Source organism: Lissotriton vulgaris, chromosome 5 (assembly GCF_964263255.1).
Source record: "Lissotriton vulgaris chromosome 5, aLisVul1.2, whole genome shotgun sequence".
NCBI classification, from domain to species: Eukaryota; Metazoa; Chordata; class Amphibia; order Caudata; family Salamandridae; genus Lissotriton; species Lissotriton vulgaris.
In genome coordinates, this window is record NC_141693.1 from 644,896,797 (window position 1) to 644,912,428 (window position 15,632).

Below are 15,632 nucleotides of genomic sequence, written 5' to 3' on the forward strand. Positions count from 1 at the left end.
TGTGTGCAATAATAGTACATAAGCATACAAGCTGTTGAACCCAAACTAAATGTATGTTCGAATGGGTCACCATATTATCACTCAATGCCATGGTTGTAGTACTGCATAAATACTGAATATGCTGCTACAAATAATAGTGCACATGGTTGCCCATATGCTGGGGTTGTTGCTACATTCATGCCCAAGTGGGCAAGCACAGCTTGCTGGAAGAATTTATTCTAGGCAGAAAAGGGGTAGGTAATGGCTGAACTATTGAACAGTGATTTCTCATACCTTGGAGTGCTCCAAAGTAGAAATATGTATTAAAAACAAATTAAAAGTGCCACCTAAGTGATATAAAGAAATCAAATAAAGTGAAACCAAAAACGAATTTATAAGGTATGCACATAAATTTGGAAATTTACGAGATTGGATAGCTTCAACTACGCTTACATTGTTTGTCAGATTCATCTTTCTATATACACATGACAAGAATTTTATAAGCATGTGTATGAATCTTCGGTCGCGTTCAAACCAAAGGGAGACTTAGTATTTAATTCTAAAATGTATTTAGTCTCTAATTTGCGCAGTGCGCTCTCCCTGTTGCCCCCTCTATGTGACAAGGGTATGCAATCGATGGCAAAATAATTCAAAAGGGCAGGATTGCTGTTGTGGACTACCTAGAAATGCCTCGCCACCGGGTATGCCTGATCTTTATTTGTGATGGCACGAATATGTTGAAGAATCCTCCTGTGCACGGGCAATTTTGTACTGCCCACATAGCGCAGTGCACACGGGCATTCCAAAACGTATACCACGTATTCCATTTTGCAGGTAATTCTTTTGGTAATTTTGACAGGTTTAGGTAGGAAAGGGGTATTGTAAGCTTTCACATTTTTGGCATGGTTACAAGCTTTGCATATTAGACACTTGAAAAACCCTTTCTGCTTGGACAACCAATTTGTGGGTGATTTGATCTCTGCATTGCTTTTGACAATGCAGTTTGCCATCGATCGAGCTTTTCTGAAAGCCAGTTGTGGCAATCGGTTATGTTGAGTCAAATCATCACCGATTACGGAGTCCCGTAAAAGTAAACCCCAATGGCGCTTAAGGATACGTCTAATTGCACCATGTTGCTTACTAAAGCCTAAGATGACTCTGACTTTAGTTGATTGGCTATCAATCCCCATTGGACTGATCCTACCTGAACATAATACTTAGGAACCCTGCAAAGATTTCGAGTCCTGTTTATGGCTTTGTTCACAATGGAGGCTGAATAGCCTCTCATGAGAAATCTTTTCTTGCATGCTGTCTGGGCAATTTTACATTCCTGTTCATTGCTGCATATGCGCTTGATTCTAAGCATCTCCCCATAGGGGATGCTATGTATCAAGTGCAAGGGATGATGACTTGATGCGTGCAGCAATGAATTACCTGCAGTGGGCTTTCGGTAAAGTCTAGTGGATATGGAGCCATCAGATATAAAGACTTCCGTATCCAAAAAGACCACCGAGTCTTTGCTCATGTGGGCAGTGAATTCCAGATTTAAATGGTTGGTGTTTAAATCCTTGACAAACTGTGTGGCTAGTTCTTCTGACCCCCTCCAAATCAGGAAAAGGTCATCTATATACCTTAGCCACAAGGGGACGTGTTCCTTCAAGATGTCCTCATATTGCCTTTTGAGGACCTGCTCCTCCCACAGCCCCATATGCAAACAAGCATAGATGGGAGAGAAGCAGGCCCCCATGGCAACGCCCCTTATTTGTTGAAAAATGGTGTTGTCAAAATAAAAATAATTATGCTCCAGACACATTTTAACCATGTCAACAAGCATCTTATTATGTAGATGGAAACATGCTGGCCTGCGATTGAGATAGTGTTCAATAGCCTTGACTCCATCCAAATGACTGATGGAAGTATATAAGGAGGTCACATCCATGGTGATAAATAATAGGTCATCCCCCAGGAGATGTCTTTAATTTTACACAGAAAATCTGTGGTGTCTCTAATGTATGATGGTAAAGACAAAACCCATTCCTGCAGGAAGTAATCCACATACTTGGATGTATTTTCTGTGATACTACCTATTGCAGAAATAATAGGGCGCCCAGGGGGTTTTTGGCTGTTTTTGTGGACCTTTGGTAAAAGATATAATGATGGAATGACAGGGTGATCATTTTTTAAAAAGAGATATTCGTGATTACTAATCAGCCCGCCACTCTTCCAAGCTACCTATTTACCATAGTAATTTGACCAAGAGGCTTTAACAATTTGTAAATTACTCTGTTTATAACATGAAGCATTGTTAAGCTGCAAATATGCCTCTTCCATATACAGCTGCCGGGGCAACAGGACAATGTTCCCCCACTTGTCTGATTCTTTTACAATAAGGTTTTCATTGCCCTGCAGTTTTTTCATAAGATCGATGTAACACCGCTGTTTATGGTTCAATTGAACACTATCTGAATACATATATTTGTACAGACCCTTCAAGTCCAAAGTCACCTGTTCATGAAAAAGATCCAAATTGTCATAAGGCATTATGGGCTGGAATACCGACTTGGGTTTAAAAGGTGTCTTGATAGTGCCTCCCAAATCCGTGTATTCCAACCCCAAATCAGTAATAGTAGTGTCTTGCCCGTCCTGTAGTTGTTGTAAGTCCTGATATAAATAAACATCCCCCGCTGACAATAACGGAGGACTCAGAGCGATGTTGGATGCTTCTGTAGGTGTTTTCTTGGCTTTCAATTTATGAAATTTCTGTAGCTTTAATTTGTGGATGAACTTATAAACATCCCTTCTAGTTTCAGAATAATTAAAGCTGCTCTCCGGACTAAAAGACAGGCCCAGTGCAAGGATTTGTAGTTCTGCCTTGTTGAGGTTGACATCCGACAAGTTGATTACCGTATTTGATATCATGGAGGGATCTATTTGCGGTTCCACCTCCCTCTCACTGCTCTCTTTGGCGGCTTGTTCCCGCCTGCGTTTGCTGCAGCACCTCCGCCTGGCGCTGCGTTTTGCGTTTGCCCGCTTGTTTTTTGGGATGGTTGGCGATTTCTGGATCTTAGAGTGTCTCTCCTGTCTTGGCACAGGCAATCCACCTCCTGTGCCAGGGATAATTTTAAAGCCCCCACTTTAGTGCCTTGATGTGTCAGGTTCCCTTCTCCCTCCGCCTCGCTTTCCGCGGTGATACTAATATCAGAACCTGATGTGGAGGCAACAGTAGTGTCACTCAAATTGCCAGTGTTAAGTGGTTTAGCGACACTGGCTTTGGCCTTCATACCCTCGTATTTTCGAGCAAAAGTAAATACGTTTCCATTTTGGTAATCCAACTTGTCTCGGTTAAACTTATAGGCCTTACGTTTTTTAATGACCTCCTCATCTTTCTGTAACTTGATTAACATGTCTTTTCTCATTTTTACAATGCTTTCCGTTTCCTCTAATTTTGCAATCTCGAGGTTCAATTCATCAATCTTTACTTGAAGTTTCAATCTGTCGCTTTCAGCATATTTAACTAAAATGCCAAGCAAACGTGCCGAGGAGTCCAAATTGCAGCCTGCTCATTCAGTCAACATTTCAGGGTCTGGATTTTCATAGCTGGGCGCCAGGGTGATACGCAAACCTCTCGGCACCCTGCCTACTTCCATGACGTCACATATTATATCACTCATGACATGGTCAGTGACATCACTCATGACATCACTGATGATATCTGAAATAACATCACTGATGAAATCAATGATGACATCATCCTTGTAAAAGAGTGGTAGACCTCCTCTTAGCGTAATATAACCTTTGATACACACATTTAAAATAGAAGCTAAAATGTTCAAAGCATGAGTGATGTAATATGTGACGTCATCATCAGTGCATTGCGGGCGCGCGAGTTATAGTTAGCTGAATAACTATAATGGGGGAATTTCATTGGTTTTATATGAGTAAAATGTCCAGTTAACTATAACATGTGTCAAACCTATGGTTTTTTCAGTGAATTTCATAGGTTTTGTAAATGCTACTTCCTAACTATAACGTGTGTAAAACCTTTGGTTTTCTCAGTGAAAACATATATATATATATATATATATATATATATATATATATATATATATATGTACGGTGAAATCTTCAAAAACGCCACACTCCTGCTGTGGAAATGAAGACACGGACCCAATGGCTGCAGTAAAGGAGATTTTATTAAAAACCTCTCTGGTTGCGCGTTTCGAGCAACTAGTGCCCTTGGTCACACACCGCGCACCAGGTCAGCTACAAATTTAAACCATTTTTTTGAAGTGATGCTCCACCCATTTTCGTGAGTCACAAGGTGTAGACATAGAAAAAACACGTATTGTATTGTGAATTACGTGCACACCTCTATTTACAATCTAGAACAACAGTGATGCTGGCACTGAAAACAATAATATCTGCATGAATGCATATATCCTGCTAAGATACATAATGGCCATGTACAAAAATATATATAGGTCCTATATGATGGTCTGTCTAATTGGTCAATAAATATATATATTCTTACAAAAATATACTATCTATATACAGTTTATCACAAAAATTGATGAAAAAATATACAGTATAAATATACATGTATCTATATCTACATATGTACATACTCTATTTCTATATACAAATCCACATACGAGACCATAATGACCACTTTATACTCATAAGGACCTTTCCCAGAATATATTTCATATTGATATGAATAGCTCATACCTAAGGTATGTACATGTACATTAAGCGTGCCAACAACCAAATTGCGAAACCCATATATATATATATATATGTATGCATGCATGCATGCATGCATGTATATATATATATATTTATGTCTTTGAAATGTCCAACTTTCTTTTTCCAAAATGTTCTCAGCTGCAAAGTTGCAATGAAAACAGTTCTTCAAGCTTTGGTTGCATCTCAATCACTAAGGAAATATGACCGTTCGTATTTTAAACTGTCTCAGGAAAAATGCACTCGCAAGCAGGCCAAGGAAACAAAACAAATATCATGAAAGCTCCCAGACTTAGCTGACACTTCTTCGAAGTCCCGCGCTGGAGCCGAACTCTTCTTCAAGCACGTTGATTCCAGATGTCCGACGTGCGAGCAGGAACACAAGAAGTCTTCACCGCTGGCTTGTTTCTATTTATAGCTTGACTTAGGGCGTTGCCGGTCATGTTTACAGGAGCGTGATTGCAACGTGAAAACTGGTTCAGAGCTCAAGTCAGAGCAGGGCCAAACTCACGTGCCTAATTACTGGTAGAAAAATATCACATACCTGTATAATCATGAGGAAGAACGCCCCTTCTTAATGTAAATAAAAGAATCACGGTTTCAGCAAGAAAATAAATAAAACCTTCTATGGACATTTGTATGTTTCTACCGCTATGGATACTTTAAAAGGAAATCATATCAGAAATAAAGGATTAACATGATTGAACCTGTTCCCTTGTGACCAGAAACATATTGAACAAGGTAATACACTTGTCACAGCTTGTGGATTCCTGACACACTGAACCATATTCTGACAAAAAGCAGATGATTTGTATGGGGCTTAGTCTTTATGCCTTTACAAATTAATGCATTTAATTACAAATGTGACTGTCTGTCCTGAAGCCCTTTCTGATTTTTAGATTTTAAACTGTTTATCGTTCATGTTTTTAGATATTTCTATTAGATATTGGAGATCAAGTACTTTTTTTATTAAATGGTACTTATTAGTGTTTTAATATCCGGTCTGTTTTTGACCTGTGATTTATGGTTGGATGTATGTGAGTACACGAGGAGTGTTTGTAAATTGGTGTACCAAAAGGGAATTATACTTTTTGACTTTTAGTCACACGTGGTGCCCTGTACCTTTTCGGCTTTGTCAGGCCCCTCTCACTGTATTTTGGCTATTAGGGATCATTGACAGCATCTTGGAAACAAAGATATTATGTTGACAGAATATCATGCCAAATATCGAGGACCAAAATTAAGAGAGGGTAAGTGCAAATAGGTAAGTATATATTTACTAGTCTTAACTTCACATCTATGTACCTTGAAGATATATATGTAGATCATCAAGTTAAATATATATGGAGTCATACATGGCAAAATTTTGCTTACCTATAGAAACTTACCTCCACAATATTTTTGTCCTCAACATTCTTGACACAATAATTTGTCCATTGATATTTTGTTTCCAATATTCTGTCTAGTCACCGTCTTTTTGCCGTGGACTGCCATTGGCCCACAGAATAGGTCTCATCAGTAGGTTACATTGGTGATCATCATGGGGGCAGGATATTAATGTCAACAGGCCAGTTCATGGTCCCGGGGAGCCCACATTTCAGGATTTCACTTCTTGGGGATCGGTGGCTCTCTTCGGCAGAGTCCAGATGGGCTCTGACATGTTCAAATACAGCAGGTCAGTTGGGCAGGTGCATGGAGGCCTTTGACTCGTGTTGTGTCCCTGTAGCTCACACAGGAGGTAAACCAACTAACTCTTTGTGTCACTCTGGTAAGGATGGGGTGAGAGCAAGCATGTACAATCTTTCTTCTTAGGCAGAAAGGCAGTCTTTCAAGTAGCAGGGTAGTGCTCTGGCAGCAGGGGTGTCTTTCTTCTGTGGCTTCCACATGTCCATGAGTGTCCCGATGAGTGGCTCCGGATGCCCAAAATGTATCCATGATACATGTCTTTATGTGGAGGTATACCCTGTCCTACCCTTACATTTGGTCCTGGAAACTTCTTCACCTTCCCCTGTCAAGGCTCTAAACTACCTGTGGGTGAATATAGGCAAGGCAGGCTTGGTGTCAGGTTCCTTTGTGCACGCAGGGGGAAAAGCCCTGTAAGTGTAAGTGAGTCTGGGTACCACCAATCCCCAGTCATCCTGTCGGGTTGGCTTATCCTGTACACACCTAAGCCCCCATTGTGTCACTATCTATGAGGAATACACAAAACCCAACAACAGAATCATTCACAGAGTTGTGATTCAGAACTCACATAAATGGGACAAGAAAATACCAACTTTTCAAAAATTGGCATTTTCAGAACTGTGACTTAAAATCCAACTTTACAATTAAGTAATATATACCATTACAATGCATTTGAGTTCAAACAGCATAGCCCTCTCATTAAATGTAATGAGGTAACCCAGTATTGATCAATTGGGGAGATATACCTTACAAAAGTAAAAAACAACTTTCTGAGTTTTTCACTGCGAGGACATGAAACACATGTCCTACTTTTTACATACAGTGCACTCTGCCCTATGAGCCTTTAGGACCAACCTTACAGGTGACATATAAGTATTATAAAGAAACGTTTAGGCCTGACAAAAGATTTATTTTTCCAAGTCGAAATGGCACTTTAAAACTGCACCAAAGGCTGCAGTGGCAGACCTGAGACATGTTTTACAGTGCTACTGTAGTGTGTTGCACAATTAGTGCTGTAGGTCCCCTAATAGCCTTCAATATGCAGGCTGTGTATGAATTGAATTGAATTGAATTGAAAATTCCATTTATATAGCGCATAACCACCCGAAGGCCTCGCAGCGCTAGGGACTGAATTCTGTGTGCGACTGCAGGGAGAGATTAGTGCGCTTTTGAGAACAGATGGGTTTTCAGTTCTCTCCTAAATGACATCAGGTTGCTGTTTTTCCTGAGGGACAGGGGTAGGGAGTTCCATGCCTTCGCCGCTGAATAGGTGAAAGAGCGGCCGCCCCATCGAGCTCTCTTGATTTTTACTTTTGTTGCCAGGTGCAGTGAAGCTGAACGTAGGGTTCTAAGAGGTACATACGGCGGTACTAGAGGGTACAGTACTGCCGGGCCAGTTTGATGGAGGGATTTGTGCAGGATGCACATGGCCTTGAATAGTGATCTTGAGGCCACTGGAAGCCAGTGAAGCTCCTTTAGGGCATTTCTCGCTGACTGCCAGCGGGGGATATTAAACAGTAAGCGGGCGGCGCAATTTTGAGTGACCTGAAGTTTTTTTGTCACTGATGCCGGGGCCCCAAGATATAAAACGTTTCCGTAATCCAGGCGGGAGAGAATCAGGGCCTGGACCATGACCCTCCTCGCCTGGAATGGGAGCAGAGGGAGCACTTTCCGGAGCATTTTCATTAGCCCTATGCACACCGAGGCAGTGATAGTAGCTTGGGACGAGAAGTCTAGCGCTCTGTCCAACCAGACTCCCAGACTCTTTATCTGCTCTTTAGGAGGGGGGGGAGTACCGAGACACAGAGGCCAATCATCCAGGAAGGAGGTAGGGGAGGAATTGCCAAGCACCATGATCTCGGTCTTCTCCCCATTGAGCTTGAGGTAGGAAAGTTGCATCCACCCAGCTACAGCTTCCAGACATGGACCCAAAGTGTTCGACGAACCCCCCTCGTGGTCCAAAGAGACCACGAGTTGAGTGTCGTCAGCGTAGGTGACAATCCGCACACCAAAAGGGAGAACGATCTTCTCCAGAGGCTGCATATAAACATTAAACAGCGTGGGGCTCAGGGAGGAGCCCTGAGGAACCCCACAACTGAGAAGATGTTTTGATGATGTCACCTCGTCCTCAAATACCTGGAAGAAGCGATCCTCCAAAAAGGAGGTCAGCCACAACAGGGCCGCACCCGACACTCCCAAGCCACTCAAGCGATGTAATAATGTGGCATGGTTCACAGTGTCGAATGCGGCACTGAGGTCCAAGAGTATGATGGCTGTTTTACCACCTTGGTCCATTATGGCTCTCGCTGCCTCCGTGACCGCTAAAAGAGCGGTCTCAGTGCCATGTTGTGGGCGAAACCCTGTTTGGGAGACCTGAAGCAATTTGTTGGATTCCAGATATTCCCCTAAGGCTTTGTTGATATGCCTCTCCAGCAACTTACTCATCCATGGAAGCAGCGAGATAGGGCGAAAATTGGATAGATTGTTAGGGTCCAAATTCGGTAGTACCATTTACTAGGGAGTTACTGGTAAATTAATTTTGCCAATAAGGTTTTGGTTAAATGTATCATGTTTGAAGGCGACAGTACAAGCACTTTAAGACTGGTTAGCAGTGGTAATATGCACAGAGTCCAAAACCAAACAAAAATAAATTCAACAAAAGAGGAGCAGTGAAGTCAAAACATTGGGGGAATAATACACCAAGGATGTCAAGTCTAATAGTTGCTATTCAAACGAAATTAGTTGAGGTGTTCTGGTCCATGGGCCAAATGTATGTACTTGTGTGAGCGGTCAAACTTCAACAATGCGTGCCATTTATTTTCTGGACAAATGCTTGATTGTTTATTCTATCACAGCTCAAAGGTTTTCACAAACTCTTTGACCAATGAAGACTACCACATTTGTGGGCAAAGTGAGGTTGAGAGAGTCAAAATTAACAATTAACTTGATAATACTAACTGCCCAACCTCTACCACCACCAATTTCCATCAGGGATTCTTTTCTGACTTCAAACACCTGCTGATGAGGCCACCATTTCTGTACAAATACATGATTCTGTTTAGTCTTTCCACTCGCAAGTTCTTCTTTGTTGAGTTTACACCCTCCAGTTTTATCTGACTGGCCTGTTGAACTCTGAGCATCATCATTGCAGTTACATTTGAAGGCTCTGCCCTTGCTGTCTATAAACTTTATGTTTCATTTTGAGAAGCTACAACCTGTGTTCTCCTACCTTCCTGTGGCAGTGATAAGTTGTCCTAGTCTCCTTATCCTGCACTGTCATTCATATATTTGCTCTCCTTTCTTCTCATTAGACTCATGGAGGAAAGTGCATTGGCCTCTCTATCACGCCTTACTATGTCTTTTTTCACACATTTCTATATAATCTCTCTGCCTTTTTTCCTCATCACAGTGGTGTGGCTCCAGACACTTCACTATTTCTCCTGCTTCTTCAGCCAAAACTGCCTTCACCCTTTTCCTTAGTTCTGCAGCCTCTCTACTCTACTGCCTTTCCCTTAGCAGTGCTCTCCAGCCCCTAGAATCTACATTCCTGAATCTATTCTATCTTCTCATCTTCCTTGAAGCACAATTTCCCCCACCATTTGCAACCGATCAGTACAGCTGGCACACACCTAACTGCAGCCTTCCTTGTTGATATCATTGCTGTTGTAATGTTTGGACAAAGGAACATGGGTTTCAAGGAACACAAGCATTTAAAAATAGACACAAAGATGCATTTTGAGGTACGAAATAGTGCAAAATACAGGACAGGCATTTTGTGCACTCAAATTTTGCCTTGGCTTAACTCTAAATGTATCAGTAATTTAATTCAACTGCACCTTGTCTGACATCAAAGTGATGCTTACTAATTGACAAAGGCGTAGGAAATACGTATGTGGAATATGCTCACACCATAACATTTCAGTCAGGTGGCCAAGGATTTTTCCTATCCTTGGAGCAGGAGAAAGAAAGCAGGAGAAGGCTGTGTGTTAACTGCCACATTGTAGCCAGCATGAGCAAGCACTAAAGGTAAAACGCCCACAAGTGGGTGCTAAGGAAATACTTATCTTACTGTCCGAGAGAAGTTGACATTATGACTAAGACTAAGGACTAATGTATGCAGCCACAGTGATGTTTTCTCTCCAAACAGCAACATCCAACAAGATTTTTAGAATTATTAATAAATGAGCATTTGCTCTCCACTGAAGTTTGTTCAATGTAAATTTGTCTCATACATATTTATGTCCCCCTAAATCTGACTTGATTTAACCCTGGTCATAGTTTGCGTAGTAGCGCTACGCTTAGCTACGCGAAGTACACTTTGCACTACGCACGCTATGCGTAGCTACGCAAACTGCGTAGTGCGGTAGCGAAATGCTGTTTGCACAGATTGCACAGTGCCGTATTCTTGTCCGCACTTTGCAATCATTGCAAACGGCATCTTGCACAGTGCAGCCAATCGTTTTCTGCCGCTCGAGTAGATTTGTACTCAAGCTGAGCTTTCTCAATGCGGACTGATAGTTTCTCAACGCTAGCGGTTGCGAGCATACACAACCATTCGCAATGAGAAACCTGAGCTCCCAACATTGAGAATCTCGCTGGGAGGTTTATTTTCCACGCTTACGATCAGCAACTTGATGTTGCTGATCGCGAGCAAGCAAAAAATGCCCGCTAATCTATGCATTTTTGCACTGTGCTGCATGCAATTCTCGTAGTGCGTAGTTGTGCAAACTATGCACGATCCGCGAGCGTAGCATAGTACTACGCCCAGGGTTATTTTACAGTGTAGAGAGTTGCCAAAAGTAGAAGTTTTGTGAAGGGCAAAGCTTCCAGCATCTAAGGTCCTGCATGTCGTAGTGCCTGAAAAACCATCCTCAAAGCCCAGTATTTTGGCTGTTTGGGGGCCTGTTTTATAGTTTGTTGGGCAGGTTTTTTTCCGGTTATTCTCCTGATATTACCACTATTAGAAATGGGGGTCTCTAGTTTTTGTTTTAAGTTCTTTATTGGCATTTCATATAATAGTAAAATAGCACAGCAATGAGATCAACAAGCATAAACCAAAACGGACCATTCCACTTCCGCATTCATTGCCAATTGAAAATACAGTATAATGATGCAATTGGTGCCTGTATACATCTGTCACAGAATTAAATCTAGGAGTTACACTGAGTAACAATTCGTTGGGAGCATTAATCAACAGCCTGTCGCTCAAATAATTCGTTAAATACATCCAATATTCCTTGGGTCTAGACCTAACAGGTAGTTCTTCTTCGAATGTCCTTAAAGTGTCTTGGCAATAAGCCATATCACCTAACCATTGTTTGACCGATGGCACATTTTTACTTTCCCAACACATGGAAATCTTGCATTTTGCCAAGAGTAGGGCCACCACGCAGAACTTATGTTTTGCAGCTCTTACACCCTCCAACAGACCCAGGAGACACACACGGATGGTACATTCAATATCATTGCCCACCATTTCAGACAGTGTCGTCGTGACGTCTACCCAGTAGGCTTGTATTTTCGTACAGTACCACGCCAAGTGGATGAAGTCAGCTCGGTCAGAGCCACACCGTTTACACCTTGCTTCCACTCGTAAATTGTACTTATGTAACCGTACTGGAGTGTAATATGCCTGATTCAGAACTTAAAGTATATGATGCGCAAATTGCCATTAGGTGTGAGCAATTTAGTCAGTGTGCAGGCCGTCTCCCAGTCCTTCTCCGTGAGGGGAGTCTCCAGCACCATGTTCCATCTTTCCTGTGCTTTGGTTGCCGTGCAACCTATTTCAGTTTGTGATATTCTGTATAGATGTGAGACCAAGTGTGTGGTGTTGTGCCACGTCAGAATAAATTGTAGTGTGTCCAGTGATGGTGGCTCATGGGGGAAGTCAGGGTAGAGTTGTCTGATCACGCCTCATAGTGTGTGGAGTGTGAACTTTAATAATAGAGTTGGATTCTGTATATACGCTAAATCTAGTTCTGTCAAATACGCCATCTCCATATAGGTCCTCCATCGTCGTCAGTCCCACTTGTCTCAGGAGTCCCATTCCTACATCCTCACCTGACACAGACAGCCTGGGATGATGATGTAGTGGTAATGCTGGTGATTAGAGTGGCAGCTTACGCGCTAGTTGACCCAAGTGTCTCCATGCTGCTTTGGTAGTGTCAATGGTGTTGATGTCTTTATTGTGTAGTTGTGGCCTGGTATGTGTGATAATGGCGTCTAGAGGGATTGGCAGAGCGTCTCCTTCTTCAACAGCAGCGTGTGTCAGGTAGGGAATTTTATGGTACCAGTAGGTTGCATATTGCGCCTGGGCACACAAGTAGTAGAGCAGGAAGTCTGGCACTCCCCATCCACCTTTGGAATAAGGTAAAGTCAGTGCGGCTAAGTTGATCCGTGGTTGTTTACCTGCCCATATTAGTGTCAGTACTACCAAAGCTATGCACTTCAAAACTTCCCCTGGTGGTGTAATGGGGATGTTATTAAATAGGTATAGAAGTTTGGGAAGGATTACCATCTTTACTATCGCTATCCAGTCAGCCAGCGACAAGGGAAGCTGTATCCATCTTTTAACTTTGTCTTCCAGTGCGTCTATAGCTCTACCGTAAATGGTTCTGATGACTATTCCCGGGTCTCTATGAAACCACACCCCTAAGTAGCGTACGGAATCTGTCTGCCATTGCAGTGGGTATTCCAATGTAGGAGGCAGGGTGGTGTGTGTTAGAGGGATGACAGATGATTTGTCTCAGTTTATTTGGAGCCCAGAGTGTCCCCCAAATTTGATGTATGTGCGCAATAAAGGATCGAGATGACGTTCAGGATCCTGGACATATGGCAACATGTCATCTGCATAAAGGGAAATGTGCAGGGGTCTACTCGGGAACTATAGTGCTGATGGGTGGTGATTCTGCCTTACTTTGCAAGCTAGGGGTTCCCGGGCCAAAGCGAACAATAGGGGAGGCAGTGGGCAACCTTGCCGCGTCCCACGTTCTATGGTAAATGCCTCAGAGACATAGCCATTTATTTTGACTCTCGCAACAGGTCGTGTGTATAAAAATTGTATCCATTGTATGAACATTAAGGGGAAGCCCATCCTGTAATGTATCGTGGTTAGGTAGGACCATTTTATTGAATCAAATGCCTTGGCGGCATCTAACATAACCGCCACTGCCTTGGTGTTTGGGATCAGGTACTGAGAGACCGCAAACGGTGTCCTGGTGTTGTGTGTGGTGGCCCTGGAGGGTATAAAACCTGACTGGTCGGGAAGGACCAGATTTGTCATAAGAGGTTGCAGCCGTGTAGCGAGTATTTTAGCGAGAATCTTCGAGTCAACATTCAGCAAGGACAAAGGTCGGTATGAGTTACACCTCTCAGGATCTTTGTCAGGTTTAAGTAGGGCTATGATCATTGCTTCGCATAGTGTGGGCGGGAGCATTTGTTCATCGAAAGCTGCGCCAAACATCGCCACTAAATGGGGTGCCAGCATGTCTTTATATGCTTTGTAGAATTCACACGTGAACCCGTCTGGGCCCGGGGCCTTGCCATTCGGCAATGACTGCATTACTTCAGTTACCTCCTCCACAGTGATTGGGAGTGATAGATAGGTTCTTTGTGTGTCAGATAGCCACGCGATGGCAACGTCCGCTAAATAACGGAGTGTTTCCTCCGATGTAGCAACTGACTGCGATTTATGTAGGTCACTATAATTCCGAACAAAGCACTGCATGATACCCATTGGGTCCGTGTGTGTAGTCCCATCGTCATCACGATTGGGTCTGTGGCCTTCACATATTTTGGACGCTAGCACCCGTCCAGGGCGACCCCCCCTCTCCATATGCCTTAGCGACAGGGCACTTGTTGAGGTATTTGATTTCGTCTTGAGCAAAGGATTGGTGTTCCGTCAGTGTTTGCCGAATTTCAGTATAGAGGGGTTTTGTGTCCTTTCATACTGGTGTTCCAATGTACTCAGCTTAGACTCGCAACATTTCAGTTGCGCTCTAATGTCCCTCAGGATCCCTACTGTCGTGCTCATGCAAACTCCCCGTATCGTGGCTTTAAATGCCTCCCATAAAAGGCCTGCATCTTCCGTGGAGTGCTCATTTAACTGAAAATATTCAATGATCGCCTTCTCTATTGTGTCTGCGTAAACTGTGTCTGTTAGGGCAGGTGCATTAAACCTCCAGCTATAGGGTGGTGACATGTCATTAGGGACTTGAAGGGATAATTTACCAGGGCTATGGTCTGAGAGCATTTTAGGCATGTGTATGATGTTCTGGGTCCAGAGTAGTGTTTCTTCTGAACCTAGCCAATAGTCAATGCGCGACCAACTGCCATGTGCCACGGATGTGTGTGTCGCTTCGGTGACGTCCGGGTTACATGCCCTCCAAATGTCTTGGAGTCTCAACTCCAACATGATATCCAGCAGTTGTACACGTGCTTTTTTATGCGGCTCAGTTGTAAGGCCTGACCTATCCAAACGGTCATCTAGGGAAAGATTCATATCCCCACCCCATAGTAAAATCCGATCAGTGTCTGTATGTAAATCAGATCTTATCTCTTGGTAAAAGTCAGGCGCGTCCGTGTTTGGGCCGTATGTGTTAACAATTGTCAATCGCTGACCCCGTAGCGTCCCTTTAAGTATGACATAACAGCCCTGAACATCTAGCGTTGTGGTGTCAATTTTAAAATGTGTCCCTTTTTTCACTAATATCGAGACCCCCCTGGAGTAGGAGGAATACTTAGAGTTATGAATAGACTCTGCCCAGCGTCGACCAACTTGAACATGTGAGTGTGGAGCGTTGTGTGTTTCCTGCAAAAGTACTATATCGATGTGCCATTGATCTAGGCACGAATTTGTCGTATTTTCTTTGGGTTAATATACCCCCTTATGTTCCATGTGATGAGGTTCAATGTCTGTTTACTTAGTGAAGTCAGTGCCATATTAAACTAAATTGCGATCTAAAGACATTCCCTTCTTGGTTTGTTCGATAATCCCATGTAGAGTGCGAATCACAGAGCATACAGGCGAGAAGCGCAATGTAGTGAGTATTCTCGGTTTGGATTTCAGCAATGCATCTCAAGCAGTTTGGTCCAGTAACTAAAACAGTTCCCCAGCCTTCCCACCCCCCTCCCACAACAGCAGCCCAATCCTGCTGATGCCATACCCCAATTAAACAACCCAATAGTACAGAACTTTTGTGGGGACCACCCATGGAGGGGTCCGCCTG